The sequence below is a fragment of the Musca vetustissima genome, unplaced genomic scaffold, assembly GCF_032173495.1.
Source record: "Musca vetustissima isolate MV318-11 ecotype Yass unplaced genomic scaffold, APGP_CSIRO_Mvet_v1 utg22774, whole genome shotgun sequence".
In the NCBI taxonomy this organism is placed as follows: domain Eukaryota; kingdom Metazoa; phylum Arthropoda; class Insecta; order Diptera; family Muscidae; genus Musca; species Musca vetustissima.
This window is the reverse complement of record NW_026887114.1, coordinates 48669-75179: the sequence shown is the minus strand read 5'-3', so window position 1 is coordinate 75179 and position 26511 is coordinate 48669. Positions and strand designations below refer to the sequence as shown.

Sequence of the window (26511 nt, the reverse complement as noted above, 5' to 3'; positions counted from 1 at the left end):
AGTGTGTGTGTGTGTTAACAACAATTAGAGGGCAATAAATTTACTGATGTTATTATACCATTGACCATCAGCAGCAAATGCTAACATAACATCATCACCTACATTACCAGCATAAAACAATGGCAAAACAAATCGTAAAAATACACATTGTCGGTCAATAATGTTTGTCAGTCAATAGACATTTGGCGAAATATGGCTTTAGTGTGGCATAACACATTTGGCTGCGTTGATGTTGTATTTGAGGTAATTTATATTGTCTTTCGGAATTGAGTTTCTAGAAGAATTTTGAACATATCTATACGATCACAAAAATTACAACTGAGTATTCAAGGAGGGTTTAAGCTGTTCCGATTAACTCATATTGTATGATTAAACAATATATAAAAATGTGAAAGCAGAACAATAATCCCTCGATTTTTACAAACTCGTTCCTAGATATTGGGAATCCAAAAAGGCATCCTTCAAGTACGATCTGAAAAAGGTTCGGTTATCCCCGAAGCCTATTTTTGTTATTGCACATCGAATATATATGTATATATGGCTCTTCTGAATATATGGAGGCTTCTAAATAATCCATTATACAGATGACGAATTTTGAATTTTCGTCGAGCTGTCTACAATTTTCGATATTTTAAAAATCGAAAGCAACCTTGCTTAAGAATTTTTTTTAACTCAGTCCACGATGATCCGAAACTGACTATGACATGGAAACCGAAGATCAATCAGCACCAAAGAATGAAGACAGGAAAATTTACCAAAATTTGTTGGAATGTAAAATTTTACTCACAGATGATATGTGCAATTCGAGTTCCTTTTCACATTGTAATATATCTTTCAGGCCTCGAAAATGGAGAATATCAGACCATTCCTCCCAGACGTACTTCCCCTACAAATTGTCAAATTGTTGCTACATACTAAATTAATAATATCCTGCGAAAGGATAATCCGTTTTGACCCAGACTTTACATAACCTTTATATGTTTACTAAAACCATATCGTGTTCGAAGGTGAGAATTATTGTTCCTCTCCTTCTGGTACCTGCCCTCAAATGTTCCGTGTTTCGAAAAAGTGCAAATATCTTAAATATGCGAAAGGAGTATCCGGTAAAAACTCAGCACACCGTAAAATCTTCGTCAATTTTTCTATGAATCCCAAATTTGGATTTATAGACCCATTGTAGTACCTCCCACTATAATGGATCAACATTTATAACGAGTGGTTTTAACTAAGGCTGAAGTAAGCTCAGTCGCTGCCAGGGTCAACCTGAGGACCCACAAACCTTAAGTAAAAACACGAGTCATTACAATTTCAATCTTTATTATAATACTCTGGTGTTTACAATATGAATAATAGTTTGGATATGAGATAAAATTTTATGTTGGAATCTTCTAATCGGTAATGGTAGCTGGGTATGGAGGTCGGATCGTGAATAGCTGGCTGGTTACAGTCGGCTCGGGGTTGTTTAAGTGATGTCGGCTCGTAACTAATCGGCTGATTGGTTTTCGAGCTTGGTCGGCTCGAAGGTGTACGGCTGGTTACAGTCGAGATACTCGGCTAGCTGCTGTCGGTACGTTGGAGATCGGTTGGCTACAGCCGGCTCGAAGATACTCGGCTAGCTGATGTCGGCTGGCTACAAACGGCTCGTTGAAGATCGGCTAGCTGCTGTCGGTACGTTGGAGATCGGCTGGCTACAGTCGACTCGAAGATACTTGGCTAGCTGATGTCGGTTCGGTGAAGATCGGCTGGCTACCGTCGGCTCGTTGGTGATCGGCAGTATACAGTCGGCTCGTTGTTGGTCGGCAGATTCGGGGTTTTGTCAGGGTTCGGTTAGTAGTTAGTGGTTATTAGTATGGAGCTAGCTATGAGCGAGGAGCTTGCAAAGAGCGAGGAGCTGGCTAAGAGCGAGGAGCTGGCAAAGATCGAGGAGCTGGCAAAGAGCTGGGAGCTGGCTATGAGCGAGGTCGAACCGTCGTTAACATTCACCAGTGTACGAGACTGCGGACAAGCCACACATCTTCGTCATTCGTAGTTCGTTAACGTCCGAGGTCGACCCCTTCGGCATGGAAAAGTGGAACATATATCCATATGGTACTATGAAGTGAATGAGAATTATTGTGTACTTCCAGGACATTGTCTGTCGTTTAATGCAATGAAGTTGAAGAACGCAGGTAATGATACCGGCTTAGGTTTAGAGTGAGACGTTATTCACTACTAAATATTGAGGTGGGTTGACACCTTACACATTTTTGAAATTTAATCCTATTTGACCCCAACATTGCATAAAAGTAATTTTTCAATCTCTTAATCGATTACAGATCAACAACTCCTCTGCGGCATCTTTTCCGAATCATGTTTTCCTGGAGTAAAATTTTGTTATTTAACACCAAAAAGTAGTGTTTTTTGACCTCTAAACATTGACCGTTCATTACCATGGCAATCACTTGAATTAGTTGGAAATTTGTAATGTTGGACTTATAATTGAGAACTTATAATTCAGCGTCGTCTTTGACCATAAAGCAAAAAGCTCAGGCAAAATTCCCTAGTTATCAGCGCTTCATTTCCGTCCTCTGGTGTGGTATACAATTTCAGAATATTCTGCATTTTGGAATTTTTGGGCATATTTCTCAACCGAATTGTCTGTAATTTCATATTTTGGATTTTCATTGGATAAAAAGATTCATATAAATTATAAACATTGACCTAAATTTCGGAGTAATCGAAGCACCCCCATTATACAGAATTTCAGATAAAATGTTTAACCGAGTTTTTCTCGGCCAACGTCTGTCACCTCGGCCCAGTGTATAAAAGCAATAGGGCTGCTACAACAACAACCAAAAATAATCAATATCAGTCCTCGTTTTTGGTATAGCCCGCACAATTTTCAATATTTTTAGGTTGTTTTTAACAAAATTTGCTGTAATCATTCCAATCTTTCTATCGTTGTCCTCGTGGAACACGACACCTCTCTTGTTGGTCAATTGCTATCTTCAAACGGTCCAGTTTAACGATTCAGAACTTAGCGTTTGGCCATATGGAAGCATTACATAATAAATAATCCACTTCCAGTCCCACCAAATGCATAGCAGAACCTTCCTGGCCGTTAGTCCTGGTTTGACCACCGTTATTGTATGTGATCTATATCTCATCTCCAGTCACCATCCGTTTAAGAAATGGGTCTATATCATTCCGTTTGGCCAAGGCTTCGATCCGACCTATTTCTTTTATTAATTGGTGTGACACCCAAACATCGAGCGTTTTATACCCTTCACCACACTGTGGCACGGGTATTATGTCTTTATGCATATGTTTGTAACAGGCAAAAGGAAACGAGATAGACACATGGTTCCTTTTGAGAATATGCATAGAATCACTTTCTAAGTCGATGTATGCTTGTCCGTCAGTCTGTCCATGTTAAATTGTAAAAAAGTAGGGGTGGCATTCTTGATTCGAATTGGATGAAATTTGGCATAGCTCATTTATTTAGCCGAAGGGCGAACCCTATTGAAATTGGGAAAAATCGGTTCAGATTTAGATATAGCTTCCATATATATTTTCGTCCGATTTAAGGTAAATGGTGCACGAAAGTCCCCATATATCTTTCGATTTTTGTATAGCGTACTAAATTAAGTTTAGAATGATGTGTGCAAAGTTTTGTGAAAATCGGTTCAGATTTAGATGTAGCTCCCATATATATATTTTAGTCTGATTTTAAGTAAATGGTGCACTAAAGATCCATAGCTAGGCCGATTGACTCAACGTACTGAAGTTAATAAGAATTAATTTCTGACAAGTTTCCTTGAAATCGGCTCAGATATACATATAGCATAGCTTCCATATACAATTTCGACTTATTCATGTTAATTGTACACCAAATAATCAATGGGTGTCTGATTGAGATTAAATTTTAAACAGTGCAGCATACCGAACGGCGTGCGTCAAGTTTTCTTTAAATCGATTTACAAAATTTAGCATAAGTTGCAAAATGACATGTGTAGGGATTAATGTTAGCCGGGTTAGATATAGATAAAGATCACATATTTAAGTTTGTTCAATTTTATTTCAACGTTCCTTCGAAAAGGCGACGTCTTTTAGGATACATATGTAGAATATACCCAAAGTGGTGAAGGGTATCATATAGTCGGTCCAGTCCGACTTAACTACTTTCCTTACTGGTTTTAATTTAGTTTGTGGTCAAAAATAGGCGATTCTCGAAAAAACAATCGCCACTTGTTAATGTTTAAAGATATGTCCTTCTTTTTGACGTCGGGCATAATTGCCGATCGCTGGAACATCCTAATCTCAAAATTTCAAAACAATTGAAAAGCGAGAATATATGGCTCTGGTATGAAATAGAATTATTGACTTCGGATTTTGGGGTCCCCTTAAATACCTTAATTTAACTGAGTGGTGTTAACGTATATTGAGTTTACAAAAGGCAATTTCGCCATAGGTCAAGTTTTTCAGCTCTGGTGTGATGATTTTTTGCTTTTGGCTCTAAGGTTCATAAAAAATGATACAAATCGAATGATGAATTTTTTGTAAATATATCCTCTTTCTATCTCGAATCCTTGGGTATCTTCCACATCCCTATTTAGTTTATAGTTCAACTAAATACAACAAGCCGAATTGTTTTCGACCACCAAATATTCTAGAAAAATGTCGCTCATAAAATTTTAGATAGGGTCTCCAAGGACAAGAAATACATATTTGTAAGTATTCATTGTCCTTTTCCATTCGATTTTGTCCTACCATGTGTTAAAAAATTTTCTCCTCCAACTCCAGCATAAGTTCGCTGGCTCCAAATCTGCAGTTCGACCCAATATAATATAGTTGATATTATATAGTGTATTCCGATCCAGGATATTGTAATGTTTTTACTGGCCCCTCAAATAATGTCAACTAGCCTCCTCGGCTATACAGTAGCACAGTGGCCCCAAACATCATGTATCACTCTAAACACGGCAAGCCGACATGCCACTTGACAATATGCAAGTCACATTTATTTGCATAAAAGCAAAATTTTAAGTTCAACAGCAAAAGGCCAAAAACAGAAAAAAATATTACAACGTGATTTATGGTTTTCTAAAATAATTACCAAAAAATAGCAACAACAACAATAAAAAAAAAAAACTAAAAATAATTAAGTAATAAAATTTATTATTTACCAATAATACACCAGGCCAAATGGTGGAGTCATGTAAATCGGCAAGAAAATCGCATTCAAGACGCCCAACCTTCATTAAAATGCTGAGTGGCAAACATTAATGTCATCCATCCATCGTTTGGTGGAAATTGGAAACCCCCCACCAACAACAACAACAAAACACAAAGTATTTTTTTTTTTTGCAATTTATTGGCTACTATTAAATAATAGTTGATAACAACCACAACATTGTCACGACTATGGCTAAAATGTTTGGAGGCCTGAAGACAAAATCAAAACAATGAAAAAAAAATTATGGGTAAACATTAGAGGAAGAGGTCGGGCATAAAATATGGGTAACCTCCCAAAATGGCAAAGAGTTGAGTTGGGTCAATGAAAGTGAATAGAATTTTATTTAAATGTCTGTTGTTGTTATTTATTTTTCCTCGGATTGTTTTTATTGTTGCAAAATATTTGAATGTAGGTTAGCATTGTTTCCACCATGGAGGTAAGGGGCCAATGTTAATTTTTATGGTTCACTGTGTGTGTGTGCACGCATGCGTGTTATGTTTTCGTGAATGAACGCTGTGGCTTCCCCATCTCCCTACCTCTCTCTCACCGTGGCTCCATATTAGCATTTTTTGACTAAGTTTATGTGAAGTGCATTTTTAAGTAGTTACGATCACAGCTCATCATCGCCGTCTTCGTGGGAACTTCGCTGAGGAGGGAGTGGCGTATATTTTCCGCTCTTTAGTCAGTAGCATAATTTGTATGTTTTTTGGTTTTATATTTTATTTATTCGCCGGGTCTTAAAAGTGTCAATAAAAATGTAGGTGACCTTGAGACATTTAAAGGTACTTTTCAGGTTGTTGATGTTTTTTATGTGGCTCTTTAAAATGGATTACGCTTGTTCGGTGACTGAAAGTACTAATAGGTGTTCAGAGGTTTATTTGATATTTATTTTATATTGGATTTGGAAAAGATGTATATGCCTATTTTACCGTTATAAATCAATGACAAATTTAAGTTTACTTTTCTGATCACGTAAGTAGGCCTAAAAATCATTGCAATTGGAATCAAAAATAAAATTTGATATTTTTACGGTGCTTCAATTAAAAACCTTGACCTTCATATTAGAATGAAGTATGAAGAGTAATTTTAGGGTATCCCCAGGTTTCAAAATTATTGCGAATCATTTATAGTCAAAATCGTTAGTAACTTCGGATAAGGGACCAAGTGCTTTATGTTATATTAAAAAAATCAAAGCTCTTTTCCGGATTTTTGAATTTTGTCGTTATAATCAATACCAACTTTATAAGAATTACCTTCAAAATTACTATTACACGGACCTGTATCTGTAATATACTGCATAGATGAATGGCAGTCTCCAAAACCCCGAAATGTCAAATTACAGCTTTTTCAGTCGGAAATGCGGCTAAAATCCTCAAAATATTAAAAATAGGACGAAACCGTTATACACAGAAAAAGAAAATAATTCGTATATTATATAAATAGTGTTCATAAAGCGCTGCAATGTTATGAATGAAATTCATAAATCTTTAAATACTGGTTTCGTGTCAATCGGACCGACATTAAGAGTTTGGTGCACATTTTACATAAAATCGGAAGAAAATATATATAGACTAGACTTCATTTACTGTGCTATGCCAAACTTCGTGCAAATCTAATAAAAATAGGGGCTTTGGTACAGTATTTACATAAAATCGAAATATATAATGGAGCTACATTTAAATATGAACCGAAACTTAGCATACTTTATTATATATATAATTCAGTACGAAAAAATATATATTATATTTTTCCCAATTCCAATAGGATTCGTCCTTGGGCCAAGTATATGAGCTGTGCCATATTTCATCCAACTCGGATCATAAATGCAACCTATAATCGACTCAAAAAGCGATTCTACACATATTTTCAAAAGCATGTGTCTATCTCCTTTTTGCCAGTTACAAATATATGCACAAGACATTATACCCTATACCTCGGTGCACAGTTTTAATTTTTATACTCCACACAAATATGTTGTCAGGGTATTATAGAGTTTTGTACAGTCAGGGTATTATAGATTTGTACGCCAGTCCCAGACAGATCCCATAATCGAACTTATTCTTGGTATGGTAAATGGGTAAAAAATTCATGTAAGTCTAAAAAAATATTATGTTGTGTCAAATTTGGATGAAATTGAATATTCCATTAGATTCATGTGAGAAATTTCAAATCGGATTTCAATAAAAATTTTATACTTTGTGGGTTAGGTACTACGAGTAGAAGAAGTGTATGAAAACGGTAACATCCTTGAACGTAATCGATATTTCGATAAGGCATATTTTTGCCGTAGCAAACTGTATATATCCTCATTAGATATATAGCTGAAGGATATATAGCTGAAGGATATATAGCTGAAGGATATATAGCTGAATAATATGATAAATCGATCCACGTTTGGAATATGTAGTCCCCAGTTACCCTCAATGTTATTTTGGACAAAAGCGTATTAGATGTTTTTTTTGCGTTCTCATTAGGTAGAAAATATTTCCACCAAAAATGGCAAATATTGGTACTTTTATTTGTTGTTTTGATAAGTTTTTCAATGGTTCCTTTTGAGAATATGCATAGAATCACTTTCTGAGTCGATTTATGCATGTCCGTTCGTCCATATATTTTGCCCAAGGACGAACCCTATTGAAATTGGAGAAAACCGGTCCACGTTTAAGCATAGAAATTTGGTACTTTGAGTTCTTATTGGGTAGCAAATCTTCGTACTAAAAATTATAAATATATGTCTTTTTTTTTTTTGGATAATCCCCATATAAGGGTACCCCCAATTTTCGGTATTTTGGGGTTCTTGAGCTCGTTTTATAACTAAATTCTCTGAAATTTTGTACATTGGGTTCTTATTGGGTACCAAATTACTCCACTAAAAATCATAAATATAGTTCCAGTTTTTCTGGTAGTCCCCATATAACGGTACCCCCAAATTTTTGGTATTTTGGGGTTCTGATCGTATTTTTCGACCGAATTGACTGTAATTTAGTACGTCGAGTTCTTATTAGGTAGCAAATCTCTCCACTATAAATTATATATTTTGTGGTTTTTGATCGCGTTTTTCAACCAAATTCGTCGTATATGGTAACAAATCCCCCTCCCAAAAATAATTAATATTCGCCCCCTTTTAGGGGTAGTCCACATAACCCCATTTTATACCCTTCAACACACTGTGTTACAGGGTATTGTGTCTTTGTGCATATGTTTGTAACAGAAAAAAATCGAAATAGACCCATGGTTCTTTTTGAGAATATGCCTAGAATCACTTTCTGAGTCGATTTATGCACGTCCGTCCATGTATTTTTGTTAACAATGTAAAGGTCCCATTTATGATCCGATTTCGATAAAATTTGGCACAGGTCACTTACTAGGACCAAGGACGAACCCTATTGAAATTGGAGAAAATCGGTTCAGATTTAGATATAGCTCCCATATATATTTTCGTGCGATTTTAACTTATTGATGCACCAAACTCCCAATAGTGATCCCATTGAGACAACATTTTGCACAGAGTATTGAAGTAGGCGTAAATAGTTATATGCCAAGTTTTATTGAAATAGGTTCAGATTTAGATATAGCTCCGATTTATAATTTCGTCCGATTTAATGTAAATAGTGCACCAAACTCTCAATACTGGTCCGACTAAAGCAAAATTTTGCACAGAGTACTGAATTAGGTCCCGACTGATGTATGTGAAATTTTGTTGGAATCGGTTCAGATTGAGATATAGCTGCAACATGTAGTTTCGTCCCATTTTATGTAAATGAAGCTCCATACTGCCAATATTTATCCGATTAAGACAAAATTTTGCACAGAGTACTGAAGTAGGTCCCGACTGATGTATGCGAAAATTCTATATCTACAGGATATTGTAGATATTAACATGTCTTGCATGTACCCTTAGTGGTGAAGGGTATCATATAGTCGGCCCCGTCCGACTTTTGAGCTTTCCTTACTGGTTTTGATTATAATTGGGTATTAATTATTTTTTAAAAAATTTTATACATTTGAATTTAGCATCTTTCGAGTCGAGCATAATGATCGAAGTTTTTCAATGAAAAGGAAAGTCAGGTGGGGTCTGCGCACCCACCATTATGCGGCGCGTTTGGCCATTGGATCGGCTCATCAGGCATATTGGGCTATGGGGATTTACAAAGGTCGTATGTTAATAACTTGTAATTATATCGCAGTGGATGGGAATTAAATTCAAATTTGTCAAGGTTTGACATTTGTCTTCACTCTAGAAAAAGTCCTTTTCAAATCGCATTTTTCTTGTAGAGATTAATAATTAATCCACACACCTACAATTGCTTTCATGTTTTTTGAATTCTCTAACCGAAATGAATCATGACGAAGTGGCTGTAATTTCGCATTCCGGGACATTCAGCGGCAAACAACTTTTTCATCGAAAATTTGCAACATAACTACTTGTTATTACATAGCCACCATACAAAGATCAAATATAATTTCCTATATGCTCAAGGTCCTTGTTCGATTTTCCAACCTGAATGTCTGTAGTTAGGTGTTAAGTTTTATCCTGGCAGCAATTTAAGTCATAGTTCCCATATAAAAGCGCCGTTTGGTTATTCGTATTTGGAATGTCCACTTTATGTTGGAGTGTATAAAAAGTTCGATCCGGCTGAACTTAAGACATTTTTCTTGTTTTTTTTTATTTTCACATGTTTCATTACAACGACACACATTCCAGAAATACATGGAATACATATTTATGTTACCATGCATATATTTTTCAGATGTCCTTGCTTCAGTTAATTTATAAATAATTTATCACACATTCACTTGCATCCAATCTACCTAGTGACCCAAATATTTTATGAGATTATACAGAAACTGCATACACTGGCACAATAAAACGAAACGAACGATAGTAACCTCACAATGATGATAATGATGATCATCATCAACATTATGATCATCTCTTGAACTGGAGATCATTGTTCCAGTGACTCAATCGCAAAAATGCAAAATACAAAATGAAATGAAAATTGAAACCCGGGATGAAAGAGAGCGTGTGGTCAGAAAAAAGTAAGAGGTAATTATTCATTCACTCAGCCATGGAGGTAGTTGGGGAAGAAACGACACACCACAGACACTTTTTATGTTATATACCACATGAAATCCAATCATCATCAGGATGATGATGAAGTCGGTGGTGATGACGAAGAAGAAAAATGTTGCACTGATAATAACACGACAATTGCATAATACACCGGCTCCAATATATCTACACTGGCTGCTGCTGTGTGTTGTTTTGGATTCACTGGATGGCGGGCTGCCTGCCTGCCTACCACGATCACCATACCCATCGCAACAATGCCAGCCAAACTTCAGACTGCAAATTCCAGTTGCTGCTGCACACAAGTTGTATGTAGAAGGTGCAATTATATTGAAGTTTAGTCTGTCCACCCATCTGCCACAGGCAGTAGCTGGATTAGTGGCTGCCCGGCTCTAGCTGGTTTGGTTGTGGTTGTCAAATGACGTTGACGTTGCATTCCATGGAATGGAACGTCTTGAAATTACATGATTTAGGCGTATAAGTAGTGGGTATTTCGGAATTTGAATGTTCGAAAAGATTAAATTAGTTAATAAATCCTCCATCGAAAAGAAAAATAAACATATTTCAAAATATTGAATGAATGCACTTTCGATTTTTTTTAGTTCCTGAAAAATTAAGAAATATAGATATTTTTATTTTTCTTATAGATAGAAGGACTTCTGTCTATATTGATGTGGTTAGTCTATATAAGATCTATAAATTGTAATTTTTTACTGTAGAAAGTCCCTAAGTGGCCTTAAGTCTATGAAAGGCCTGCAAGAGGTCCACTGCGGTAAGAAATCATATAAGAGATCTAATGCATATATAAGACCTATAAGAGGTACAGGGATTCTATGGACAAAACACCTCCAATGGGTACCTCTCAGTACCCGAAAGTCTACAAGAGGTTTTCAGTCTAAGGAAGAACTATAAAAGGTCCATGTCTTAAGAAATCCTGTGGAAGATTTAAAACCTATACAATACTCTATTCTGTAGCCTGAAGAGCTCCTAGAGATGTATGGTATATAAACCAGAAATACGTATTCTATCTATAGAAGCTCCTACCTCCTTTAAGTCTGGCTTATGTTTAGAACGCTTACCTCTTAAGGGTCTTCTATAGATTGTTTACAGATGACCAGTAAGAAGTGACTGTCAATAGAAGACCCGGACGATACCTTCTGACTATAACGACGACAGACTCCCAAAAGGCCATCTACTTATAGCAAGCCCGAAAGAAGTATTCTGTCTATAAAAGGGCTGTCTAAGAACATCTAAATGTGATTTTCAGTCTATAGAGCACCATTAAATGTTTTCTTGTCTGATCATCTATATACCTCCTTCAAGTTTTCTATAGAAAGAGAGAGGTACCAGACTCAAATCTTCTGTCTATCAAATATCTATTTGAGGGTTTTCTGTCTGCTGGAAATCTATAAGAGGTATTCTTTCTATATAAAACCTACAAAATATCATTTGTCTACAAATATTTTAAGGACCCTAAGAAGGCATGGCTTTTTTAAAGAATGTTTTTTAAGGACCCTTAGAAGAAGTGGACTTTTATACCCTTCACCACACTGTGGTACAGCGTATGTCTTTGTGCATATGTTTGTAACAGACAAAATGAAACGAAATAGACACATGGTTCGTTTTGAGAAGGTTCCTTAAATCGACTCAGAAAGTGAGTCCGTCTGTCCGTCCATGTATTTTTGTGAACAAAGTACAGGTCGCATTTATGATACGATTTGGACGAAATTTGGCATAAGTCACTTATTTGGCCCAAGGACGAACCCTATTGAAATTGGGAAAAATCGGTTCAGATTTAGATATAGCTCCCATATATATTTTCGTCCGATTTAATGTAAATGGTGCACCAAAGTCCCTATATATGTCTCGATTTGCACGAAATTTGGCACAGCGTAATGAATTCGGTCTATAATGATGTGTGTTAAGTTTCGTGAAAATCGGTTGAGATTTAGATATAGCTCCCATATATATTTTCATCCGATTTAATGTAAATGGTGCACCAAAGTCCCTATATATGCTTCGATTTGCACGAAATTTGGCATAGCCTACTGAATTAAGTCTAGAAAGATGTGTGTTAAGTTTCGTGAAAATCGGTTGAGATTTAGATATAGCTCCCATATATATTTTCATCCGATTTAATGTAAATGGTGCACCTAAGTCCCGTAATATCTTTCGATTAGCACGAAATTTGGCACAGCGTAATGAATTCGGTCTAGAATGGTGTGTGTTAAGTTTCCATATATATTTTCGTCCGATTTAATGTAAATGGTGCACCAAAGTCCCTATATATCTCTCGATTTGCACGAAATTTGGCACAGCGTAATGAATTAGGTCTAAAATAATGTTTGTTAAGTTTCCTGATAATCGGTTCAGATTTAGATATAGCTTCTATATCTGACCAAATGAAACATTTAGTATCGGTTGCAGAATGACATGTTTATGGATCCAATTTCATTTTACTGGTCCTTTAAAAATGCGACGTCTCTTAGAATTCATCGGTTGAATATACCCAAAGTGGTGAAGGGTATCCTATAGTCGGCCCCGTCCGACTTTACTACTTTCCTTACTGGTTTTAAAATAAGAAGGCATTGCTTTTTTAAGGGCCCTCAGAAGGTGTGAATTAGAGAATATTTTTTAGGGAACCTAAGATGGAGTGTTAAAATACACTGTGGATTTTTTTAAGAACCCTAAGAAGTGAATTTTTTAATGATTCTAAGCAGGCGTACATTTTTTAAAGAATATTCTTTCAGGACTCCAGGAAGGCGAATATTAAATACCTATAAGAGGTCTTTTATTTATAGTAGGCCTTTAAAAGGTCTTCTTTGTATAAAAATCAAAGGACCATCCATACAGATCTGAAGGAAAATGTGCTACCCACAGTTTTCCTGTAAAAGCGTCCACATATTGAAGATCCCTTGTAAGGGTTCTGTATATAGATGCCCTGTGAGAATTGTTTTTTATTGAATGTTTTCTAAAAGTTCTCCCATATACAGGATGGTTGGTACTGAAAATGTGCTATATTGGACCACGTTTTAGTATAGCTCCCATAAAATGGTACCTTCAAATAGTTGGTTTTTTTGTCAACTCTTCCTACCTTTCGGTAGTAAAGTACCTTTATAATGGTACCTTACAAATTTCGTGGTTTGGCCACTTTTACTACCGAATTGGATTTTGGATTTTGGTTATCATTGGTCATAAAATCTGAACAACAACAAGTTTGTTATCAGCGTTGCATATGGGATTTCAATCTCGTATCTTTAAACACTCCAACGTTCAAATATTCTGCAATAAAAATTATGTTCATAGCGTTTTTATACCCTACACAACAACCAAGAAAATCTAGCTTTCTGCGGTTCTATATTCTGAGCCTGGGCAATATTTTGCGATATTTGCGCCCTCTTGACGAATATAGGTCAACAGCTCCACTTTCTGACCCTAGCATATTTTCCAAATCTTGTTTTCCCGAGGTGAACATCTACGCTATAAAATACTTATTTTGTTGCTTTATATTCTGGTTTATTTGACCATGGGTCGTTCTATATATTTGGTCAGATCCCCTTCACCGTGTATAATATGCCATATTCTGCATATAATAATGACCTCTAGAGCGAATAGAAAATCTGACAAAAATAAAGTTTTAGATTCCGAATTGCACCCACTAAATATTATCTCAACATCACCGAAAATTATAGGCGACGTCCTTGACCAAAACGGGAACTTCACGTAAAATTGCAAAGCTATCAGCATGACATTTCCGCTCTCTTGTGGTGTAATAATAATACTAAACAATATCATATGACATAGACAAGCTTAAAAATTTACGTATAACTCCCACAACCGAGTACATATAGCCATATAATTGGTATGAATTTAAAGGGTAACCACTCCCTTCGGATATACTATCACCTTCTCTATGTCCTTCAAGTGTAAATAAATTGGCCCCAGCCATTTTTCGTACAAAAGTCTGGATCCATTTAGCCCGCTAAATATAGAGCGACCTTTAGCAAAACACACCCGCTTATTCATTGGCCTGGTCCTCTTTTGCATACAAAATGATGTTCCTGATGTTCGGATCATAATTGTGGCCTCTAAAGCGACCAGAAAAACATACAAATATGTTTTTGGACCATTTCATCCCCTGAATATTGACGGATCATTACCAAAAACATTAAGGGGTCTTCGTTGGCCAAAACCCGCCCTACATTTTGTGGCGATTGGTCTATAACTGTTGTCTGTATCGTCTTTACAAATTATAACGGACAGACACATACGTCTAAATCGACCCAGCTAGTCGAGATATGACGATCGGTATACTTAAAGGTGAGTGTGGGACTATATTTTGCGGCGTTGCAAACTCTTGGGGCTGCACAAAGCTTAAGACCCTAACAACATAGTTGTGTAGGGTATAATTAGAAACATCACTAAACTTATGCAGCAGCATCTACCTAACGGCACCCACGAATCGTCGAAGCCAATTTTTATAGAGGCTCCATTAAAAGTTCCCCACCTACATCAACTGGTAACATCGTTTCTCTGAGGCGTTTTCTCGTTGCACTCTTCATTAGTCGGAGGTTTCTTCCCTCTATGATGCACATGGCGTATAACGTGTTTGTATTGATGTTTCAAGCCATATTTTAATGAAATATTCCATGTGTCCATTTACACCTTCTATCTCTTTATTTTCTGCTTCCGCATTAACTACTGTTGTTTCCTTTGTGGATATTTTTTTTTTTCCTATGCGTCAACATCCTTCCAACAAAATCTTCCTACAAAAAATTATTAAAATCGGCGGATTTGTAGATTGGGCGCCATGTGCATGGGTGCAACCTCCTAAAAGGTATTTGTTATGTTGGTCCCAAAAAAATAGATTTTTAAATAGAAAGACTTAGAATATTTTTTTAATCCACGCGTCTATTGGTCTTAAAAAAAAATATTATTTAAACATATACAAGCTAGTGTCGGCCCTAGAAAAATACTTTTAGTTATGATAACAAATCCTAAAAGAAATAATTAAAAAAAAGCTACAATTGTTTTGGTTTTATTTTTTTTTTAAATATACGCTTGTGCTGGGTTTAGAATAAGTTTGGTTTTTTGTTCTGCGATTTTTTTTTATTTTGTTTCCGGACGATATTTAACTTCTTATAGAAAATGTAAGGTACCGTCGAAAACACTTATTATTACTATTATCTATGGAAGACCTATAGATTTTATAAAATTTATTTTCTTTTTTAATTCCGTAGATGGTTTTATATCAACGTACGACCTACCTACCGCATTCATCCATCTACATCGTAAATGTCATCTATCTTTTTAAAACCTGTAGATGGTGGAATATCTACAGCAGACCCCGTTTACTTCTCTACTCTCATTCCGTAAATTACTTCAAAAATTATCAACATTCACTACCAAACGAAATTAAAAAAAAACTGACCTTGCACAATATATTTCCTGCTTCATCATACCCCCCGCTATTAACAAGGAATCATTTAACCATATCCATGTTCACAGCAGACGCTTAAACAACAAAAACAAGTTTAAATGCGTTATTATTTTTGGAAGTTTTTTTTGTTTTTTACGGAATTAACGGAAAATACAGCAAGCAAATATCATGTACAACCTGAATTATACTTTGTAAGCAAACAAAGATCTTAACATGCAAGTATAAATTCCGACCATAAACTGAAGACGAAGAAGGCTTCACTTGGAATTGTTTAGTACTTGTGATTGGTTGGAACATGGATCATGATTTGTTGCCAGTATCATCTTTAATTAAAACCTTGATACAACTTCAACGTCACAGAAAACCGCACAACATCGTTAAGTTTTTTGGTTTGTTTTGTTTTGATTATTTATACCTCTCTTCAGTTTTGAAAACAAAAAATGTTTCTTCATTGATCCACAAACTCCCTGCCCGACTTGTTGAACAGTCATCTACAACAGTTCAAATCTTCATTGGGGATCATCAACACTCAGCAGGTCGTAATTGTGTTATTGCTAATTGTTGAAATGGAGTGTTGCTATTATTATTTTTTTCAATTGCTATATTGAAGCCATTCGATTTGTAATGATTTGAATAATTGTTAAGTGTTTTTGTTAACAACACATAATTGTAATATAGAAATTATTAATGAAATTTATTTCACATAATGAAGATATGGCAATATGGAGATTAGATTTTTTGAAGGACTATCAGTGTCACAAGCGTAGATTATTTCAAGAGTTATTTATGAATGAATATTAGATTTTTGGAGAGCTATAAAATATTGTACGAAGTTAGAACCACCGATTAAGACAGTGATCGTCATAGCTCGACTAAATTGTCAGCCGTTTATTAGCTATGGAATCAGTACCTAGTTACACTACCTAACACATGTTTTTTTATAAACGCTCAGATACAAAACCCTTTAAAATACTTGTGTGAAAATAAATAGCAGGTAGATGACTACTACAGCAGTTACATTTTTAGGAATTTCAGAATTTTCCATTGCATTATTTTTCGAACACAAAGTAAGTATCCTTACATTGGAATAAAAAGTACACATTTGTCACCCCACTCACACACACAGCAGTCGTGGCCGAGTGGTTAAGGCGTCTGACTCGAAATCAGATTCCCTCTGGGAGCGTAGGTTCGAATCCTACCGGCTGCGTAACTAGTAATAGACGTTCGTTCCAAAAACTTTTTTTTTGTTTTTTAGCGCATATATTTTTAATTACAATAACAACAAGTAAAAAAGTGTTAGTCAGTGTTGCCGACAAGTATATACCCTCAACTTATAGTTTGCGAAGATCTACGGAATTACTCACAGATTTTATTAGTTTTATTATTTTATTTGGATCAAATCGGACATTGCTAGATATTGGATTACAAATGTTAAAAAAAATTGACATGGTGGGGTGATTACGGTGGGTGCCATCTTGGGACGTAATATAAGTACGGCAAAAATATTACGTAGTGCATAGTTTTGATGAAATTGAATATTCGATTTGCTTCATATGCGATGTTAATTTTGATTTTAAAACGCTGACCCTTTGTGTTGGATTTACTAGAAAGAGTGGGCCGACAAGTCCTGTCATTCAACACTATACAGTCATTGTTATACCCTTCACAAAACTCATCTTTTTGGCCCATGGACCCTATTGAAATTGGGAAAAATCAGTTCAGATTTAGACATAGCTCCCATATATATTTTCGTCCGATTTAATGTAAATGGTGTACTAAAGTTCCTAAATATGCTTCGATTTGCACGACATTTGGCATATCGTACTGAATTAAGTCTAGAATGATGTGTGCTAAGTTTCTTGAAAATCGGTTTAGATTTAGATATAGCTCCAATATATATTTTAGTCCGATTTAAGGTAAATGGTGTACCAAAGTTCCTATATATATATTTCGATTTGTTGAATTACGTCTAGAATGATTAAATCAGTTTAGATTTAGATATAGCTCCAATATATATTTTAGTTCGATTTAAGGTAAATGGTGTACCAATGTTCCTATATATATATTTCGATTTGCACCAAATTAGGCATACCGTACTGAATTAAGTCTAGAATGATGTGTGCTAAGTTTCTTGAAAATCGGTTCAGGTTTAGATACAGCTTCCATATATATTTTTGTCCGATTTAAAGTAAATGGTGTACCAAAATCCCCACATATCTTTCGGTTCGAACAAAAGTTGGCATAGAGTATTAAATTAAGTGTAGAATAATGTGTGTTAAGTTTCCAGAAAATCGGTTCAGGTTTAGATATAGCTCCGATATATATTTTTGCCCGATTTAAGGTAAATGGTGTACCAAAGTCCATATATGTATTTCGATTTGCACCAAATTTGGCATATCGTATTGAATTGAATCTAGAATGAGTGTAAAGTTTCGTGATAATCGGTTCAAATTTAGATATAGCTTCTATATGTCTTTCCTTCCGATTTTATGTAAATTGTGCCCTAAAGACCCAAAGTTTGTCCGATTGGCACACAATTTTGTACAATGTACTGAAGTAGTTATGAATTAATCTCTGGAAGGTTTCGTTGGAGTCGGTTCAGATTTAGATATAGCTCCCATATATTTTTTCGTTTAGGTTTTGCACAACGTATCGAATTGAGACTAGAATGACGTTATTGCTTTTGTTGAAATTGGTGTAGATGCAGGCACAGCTTTCATATTTATTTCAAACGGGTGTCTGATTGAGATTAAATTTTGAATAGTTTGGCCTACCAAAAAGTGTGTATCAAGTTTGCTTTAAATCGATTTACATTAATCTGTCCCATTGCAAACGACTCTAAACCTGCCCAAATGAAATGAAAAGATCAATGTTTTGACATAGTGTCATAGCCACCCATCTAAGGAAAAGACACTTTCCCGATATATATAGGTTAAGTCCTAGCTGAATTTAACAAAAGTAATTAATACGCCTTTAAAAAATCTAAGGCGTAGATAAGCTTTGATAAAATTATTTAAAAACCAGTGAGCGGAGCAGTATAATCGGACGGGGCCGACCATACGATACCCTACACAACTACCACAGGACTCTATCTTTTTGCGGATTTTTATTCCGAGCCTGGGTAATATTTCGTGATAATTGCACCCTCTTTCCCGATAATAGGTCAACAGCACCTCTTCCTTACACTGACATATTTTCCGAATATTACCAATATTCAGTACAGCACTTCTAATTACTTGTCCGTATTACCTTCACCGTGGGTTGTGTTGTGATGTTCGGCTTATAATTGTAGCCAATAGATCGAATCGAAAAAAAACACAAAAATTTAGTTTTCGGTCCACTTCATCCCCAAATTATTATCTGATCATCACCGAAAATTATAGGCGTTGTCCTTGACCATAACTAGAACATCATGGAACATTTCAAAGCGATCAGCGCTATAGTTCCGCTCTCTACAGTGATAATGGGTTACTAACTAATATACGAATACGGATATACCTGTAAATATTTAGGTGTAACTCCCACATCCGAGTACATAAGACAATTTAAGGGGACCCCCCATTCTCGGGGTAATTTTTTTTATTTAATTCTATTCTACACTAATTCAAGCATGTCTCTACAAAATTTCAAGTGAAAATCTCAAGAACTCTTGAAGATATAGCCGATTTATTGTGTGAGCATCAAGTGACGGCTAAATGGCTGCTCAAACTTTAAACGCGTTTTTCTCTTTTGCGAATGGCGGGCACGCGGGCAGGATAAAGCCAAATGGTAAAAATCTTCCTTATTTTTTAACTTGGTTTTTGGTCAAAAATCGGCGATTTTCCAAAAATATTTTTTCAATGGTCCGCCATTTTGTTAATTTTAGAGCGAAGTCAATAATCCTAGTTCATACGAGAGCCAGACATGTACTCTTTCTAACACCGTTGGAATTTTCGATTTCCGATGTTCCAGTGGGAGTTATCATGCCCGCCATCAAAAATAAGGATTTTTCTTTAATTACAAAAAACAACAACAAAGCAATAACAAAAATGTTTTGTAAATTATTTTTCTTCTCTTTTAAATCTTCAAATATATATGTGCAAAGTTACAAACCTTAACAAGCATTGGTATTGATTTACCAGCCCGTTGAAAATCTTGAAAAATTAAAATCGAGAATGGGTGGGATTCCCTTGGGTTCCCTCGACTCTATGTCCTTCAGGAGTAAATATATAAGCCGTAGAATACAAATTTTGTCATTTTTCACACAAAAGTCAGGGTCCATTTGACACGCAAAATATTGACCGATCCCCTTCTCCATGTAAAAATTCGAGATGTTTGGGGCATAATTGCGCCCTCTGGAGCAACCAGAAAAACCGACAAAAATTAAGTATTTGGTCCATTTCATCCGCTAAATGTTAACCGATCTTTACCAAAAACAATAAGGGTCTTCATTGGGCCAAAACCTTCCTATGTGCAAAATTTCGTGAAGATTGGTCCATAACTGTGATCTGTATCGTGTTTACAAATGATAATGGACAGACGGACGGACACATATGTCTAGATCAACTCAGCTAGTCGAGATTTGACGATCGGTATACTTAAAGGTGGGTCTAGGACCAATATTTCGCGGCGTTACAAACTCATGGGACTGCACAAAGCTATACCCTGACAACATAGTTGTGTAGGGTATAAAAATCAGCGCCTAATATATGACTTAAAAATTATTTAAAAAATTAGCGTCTTATATAAGATTTAAAAAAATATTTAAAAAATCAGCGCCTTAAAAACGTACGCATTATATACACAGAAGAATATCCCTAGATCAGCTATACTCAAAAGTCCTATTAAATGTATTCATATTGTAGAAAACATTTCATAACGGTCTCCACTTAATCCAAACCGGAGAAACAAATAATTTTCTATCTTACGAAATACCTTAAAATATCTTACGTTATGGTGATTAATAATTTGCCCATTGTTATACCTTGTTTACCAAATTTTTCATGGTATACTGCATCTCTAACTCTGCAGCTATACTTTGACCCCCGTCTGGCCTATTTCGTTACTAACTGACCTAACGAACCATTTCGGCTTAGAGGTGTGCTCAACCGGCTAATTCAATAGCTGAATAAAAATACTTGATTGTAATTATTTATGACAGAGCCATTCTGGCATTAAGTTATTATGTTATTGTTATGCTATGTTGTTGTTTTTGTATGTTTGATAATTCATTAAACAAATTGTTTTGTTGTAAATTTTCGATTTTTCTTCTTCAAGCCAATTGCAACCACCCATAACATAACGCTGCTTTTGTAGATTCGATATGATACACCTGCAATTCTTATTGTCCTCTTTAGCCATTTGGTTGGTTGGATGGATGGAGATGTTTCAGTTGTGTCGTAATCGACTTTTTTTTTTGGAATATTCAAGAAAATCGTGTGTTTATTAAATATTGGATTATACAAGGGTGAATATTTATATTTTCGGCATGGAGGGAACATGTAATTGTAATTAATTTTAATAGAAATATATTAATTTTGAAATATGTAATGAAATGGTCACAAGATTTTAATTGGAGAACTATTGACGAAAATATAAAAATGTAAATTAGAATAAAATACAGATCTGTAATAAATTTAAATTTATTTGCCAATAACATTCCGGCCAAAACAATAGCATCTTCTACACGTAATTGTGTTGTTCGTAATAAACTACACAATTAATCATGTTGGAAAATTAATTACATTTGAAATCGTATATTTTGTAATACCACACGTATGATTTATTTTATTCAATTACAAAATTGTTAAAACAAAAATTAATTAAATTTATAGTATTGTAATTTGTGAATTGGTTTCTTATTTTACCAATCTGGTACCGGCCTGATCTTTACAAAAATACAAATTGATGACAAACCATCAGGGACAAACTAGGACAAGGTAAAATGTAATGTAAGATTCTGTCACCACTCTGTGGGTCACCTCTATAAAAAGGACCTAGCCGAAGAGGGATCTGAACTCGTCTGTTATGCAGGCGGTGTTATAATACTTCTTAGGGGAAGACATTTTAATTACCTATGTAGAAAGTCTGAAACGGAGTAAAACATCGTTTTCAATTGGGCGAGGCCGAGAGGTCTTAAAGTGAATCCGGACAAGACGAAGATATGTAGTTTTACCAGAAAGACTAAAATGGGACAGCATATTCCAAAACAAAGAGATGGCCATATCAAATGAAGTTAAATTTTTTGGGAGTCATCCTGAAGAGGACACTTAAATTGAAAAACGACATACAGCTACAGGTCGATGAAGCCCACAGATGCTGGTCCTTCTGCAGAAGAGCCGCTGGGTTTAAATGGGGCTTCAAACCAAAGATTATACACTGGATCTACAAGAGCATCGTTGTACCGATTCTGACATACGTGTCTATAGTCTGGTGAACAGCAATGGACAAAAATGTAATTTAAAATCGTCACAGAAAGATCAACGTAGCAGCGTTAAGACTTAAATCTATGAACGAATGGACATAATATACCGCACAAAATTATAGAACATGCTACAATCGGATCCTCAATCAGTAGTTTTGAGTCAGACCGAATACCTGAAATAAGAGTAGTCGCAGCATGTGAAACTATGATACCAGACAGAGATTCGTGGGTACAAATGTCCTCAGGTAACTGTTGCTGCAAAGATGATTCTCGGCTAGCAGGCAAATCGGGACTGGGCCTTTTTATTGAAGAACCGAGAACAGAAATTTCACTTCGCATGCAAGATCAAAATACGGTCCTACAGGCGGAGAATCAAGCTGTAACGGAGTTTATAAAAGCCATAAATAATTTATCACGAAATGGTCATATGGGTACCGAGACAAACGGGAATAATAAGCAATGAGATAGCCATTCTACCAGAAGTCCTGTGTGAATGTGAATAATGCCAAACCTTTGGGTGTGAGGGAAGCAGCAGGTGTAGAGCATGTGGGGAAGACAGCGAAACTCTGGAACGTTTCTTATGCCACTGCTTAGCCGTTGTAGGGCTTCATACACAATTCTTGAAAAAATACACTATCCTTAAACTAACCGACCTAATGTGAATGGGGAAAAGTCTATAGGACTTCACTAAGAACACAGAATTCCCAAATATATAAGAAGTACAGTCTGTGATGTTGATGATGATGGCGTAAACCATCCCTCTTTTCAACCTAGCCTAACCTAACAACCGATGTAATTCTGTATTTCGGGTTCATGGAGAGTGAACAAAATTTTTGCACATCAATTTCGATATATGAACACGCTCCGACATAAGCCCTCACATAAAGGTCGTATTTTCTATATTTTTGTCGACCAAAAAATGTGAAATTTTGGGTTCTTGGAGGGGAAAATGACAAAAAATCGATAGCTTCCTGGTATGACATAGTCCCCAAATAAAGATCCAGCCACGTTTTCGGTATTTTTAAGCTTTTAGCTGCATTTTCCAACTAATGGGATGTAATTTAGCATTCCGGGTTTTTAGATGATCAACATTTTAGTTGTAGTTCCGCCCATATTCGATATTTTCAATGCTTTAGCCGCATATGCCCACGGAAGTGGCTGTAATTTCATTTAGGAGGGCGATAAATTATAAAAAATATAAATACCGTCCATATTTTGGCATTGACTGCATATAAAGATTCAGCCCAATTTTCGGTATTTTTATCGCATTTTCAAACCAAAGTACAGGTCGCTTTTATGATCCGATTTGGATGCACAAGTCACTTATTTGGCCTAAGTACGATCCCTATTGAAATTGGTGAAAATCGGTTCAGATTTAGATATAGCTCCCATATATATTTTCGTCCGATATAGGCACCAAAGTCCCTATATATCCTTCGATTTGCACCATATTTGGCATAGCGCACTGAATTAGGTCCAGAATGATGTGTGCCAAGTTTCGTGAAAATCGGTTCAGATTTAGATATAGCTCCCAAACATATTTTCGTCCGATATAAGATAAATGGTGCACCAATGTCCCTATATATCCTTTGATTTGCAAGAAGTTTGGCATAGCGTACTCAATTGAGTCTAGAATGATCTGTGGTGAGTTTCGGCAAAATCGGTTCAGATTTCGATATAACTCCCATATATATTTTCGTCCGATTTTAAGTAAATAGTGCACCAGAGTCCCTATATATACTTCGATTTACACGAAATTAGGCATAGCGTATCTGATTGAGATTAAATTTTTAACAGTGCGGTGTACCGAATAGCGTATATCAATTTTGCTATAAATAATTTTCCATAAATTTGTCCCATGGTACGCAGAGGACTCTAAATCTGCCCGAATGAAATTAAATTTAGCATAGGTTGTAGAAAGACATGAGTAAGTTCCTTCGGGGGAACATTGACCTGCAATTGTAAGGATACATATGTACAATATACCCAAGTGGTGAAGGGTATCATATAGTCGGCCCGGTCCGACTTTACTACTTTCCTTACTGGTTTTTATTTTAACATCAAGTGATCGTAGGATTTTATTCTCGATAAACAATTTTTTCTTGATAGTAGTATTCCTTGCGCGGATATTCAAGATCGAATGGTTTAGAAAATTTCCCTTAACTTTATAAATATGACGTTTAACCTCCTGCTTTTATATCCGCCCTAAGGTCTCCTCTACTATTCATTTACCCAAACTCCAATTTTTCCAAAATGCAACAATTTTCCTCTCATTTACCTCATTTAATAATAAAAATAATAAACTAATACAAAATTATGTAAATAATTTAATTTAATGCGACATCGGCATGCAACCGACCAAACAACCAACCGACCAGCCCAGTAGATAGATTGTCATACCAAATGGTCAGTAATCACCCAACAGAGACTCAGAGACACCCCAAACGAAACAAAAAAAAAACACAAAACAGTACAAAAAGACAATTTTTGTTGGTATTTGCTCCAATTCATAAGTCATGGCTGGCTGGCTGCCTGGTGGTACTAGTTTTGTCCAAAAAACTTCAGTATTCACTTGGTTCGGTGGGTTCCACATTGTCCAGACTCCTGTCACAACTAACTAAAATAGTTGTGTTGGAGTGTGTGTGAGAGTGTTTTCTGTTCCATGGTTAGTGTGACATTTCTTGTTTTGCTGTGGAATACCAGGCGTTGGCCAGCTTTCCTTCATCATTCACGTTAGGGAGTTGTGTGTGTGTGACTTTCAAATGGGGGTTTTCAATCGGCAACCGGCATTTATTTTATTTTTCGTTTTGCCATCCCGACTAGTCTGCGTCGTACTTTGGCTTTGTAATACGAGAAGTTGTTTTCTGGATATGGGTATTTGGGCATGTGTTTGCTTGCTCATTTTTGTTTTTTTTTTCTTGGCCATCAGCCAAACACACGCACTTTCGTTTTCCATTTCCAACGGCCAGCCATCCAAGCAACCAACCAGCAGCACCATCACCTCCATCACTACCTCCAGCTCTCCACAATAAGTTGTTCGTTTAGTTAAATTGCCGATTTAGTTTTGTTGGTCGCTAGAAACGCATTTCCGCATGTTGACCAAACCAAACCATTTTTCCCTTTGAGGCCGAATCGTCGTCTGTTGGCTGGTCCGTCCATTCGCTCGATCGCCTAACCATCTTTTCACCAACTTGGTAACTGAAATTGAACTACCTTTGAAAAGTTGTCGCACGACAAACAAAACCACCATTCGAATCCGATCTTAATTTCAATTATGCGGTTTTATTATACAATGAATTTTAATTATTTAACAAAAAGAAGAAAATAAAAAAAAATATTTATTTATTTTTACACGCACTTGTTTGTGTCCACTGGATGATAATGGTGGTGACTTAATTTATATCATCATCGTAGCCGTCATGGACATGGATGGACAATTCGTCAAAAGGGGAGTGGGCATATGCATGGAAATATTACATTTATTTGCTTAGCAAAACATTTACGGAAACACATTTATGTATGTAAATTTTTTTCGGATAGGAAAAATTTGCAAAATTTTCCACATGATTTGAATAGGAAGTTTAATAAGTTGTCGGAACAACTTAAGGAGGGTGTAATGGGTTTTTTGCTATTCCAAAGGGCTTGAAAACTTGAAAAATCCACGCCTTATATAGACCCTGAAAAAATATTCTTTAAAAAATGCACGGCTTATGTAGACCCTGAAAAAATATTCTTTGAAAATCAAACCTTCTTTTGGAAACTTGAAAAATCCACGCCTTATATAGACCCTGAAAAAATTTTCTTTAAAAAATGCACGCCTTATGTAGACCCTGAAAAAATATTCTTTAAAAAATCCACGCCTTATATAGACCCTGAAAAAATATACTTTAAAAAATCCACGCCTTATATAGACCCTGAAAAAATATTCTTTAAAAAATCCACGCCTTATATAGACCCTGAAAAAATATTCTTTAAAAAATCCACGCCTTATATAGACCCTGAAAAAATATTCTTTAAAAAATCCACGCCTTATATAGACCCTGAAAAAATATTCTTTAAAAAATCCACGCCTTATATAGACCCTGAAAAAATATTCTTTAAAAAATCCACGCCTTATATAGACCCTGAAAAAATATTCTTTAAAAAATCCACGCCTTATATAGACCCTGAAAAAATATTCTTTAATTAATCCACGCCTTGAAAAAATATTCTTTAATTAATCCACGCCTTGAAAAAATATTCTTTAATTAATCCACGCCTTGAAAAAATATTCTTTAATTAATCCACGCCTTGAAAAAATATTCTTTAATTAATCCACGCCTTATATAGACCTTGAAAAAATATTCTTTAATTAATCCACGCCTTATATAGACCTTGAA

The 26511-nt window shown here is 35.6% G+C and overlaps 1 protein-coding gene and 1 non-coding gene across 2 annotated transcripts in view; both read left to right on the top strand.

Annotated features, from left to right (window-relative positions):
- LOC133334677 (uncharacterized) overlaps nt 1–26511 on the top strand; it is a 31136-nt gene that overhangs the window by 1982 nt on the left and 2643 nt on the right. The gene's annotated exons all lie outside the window — the stretch shown is intronic.
- Nucleotides 16855–16936, top strand: Trnas-cga (transfer RNA serine (anticodon CGA)). Its single transcript has one exon. It is a non-coding gene; the product is annotated as a tRNA-Ser (tRNA).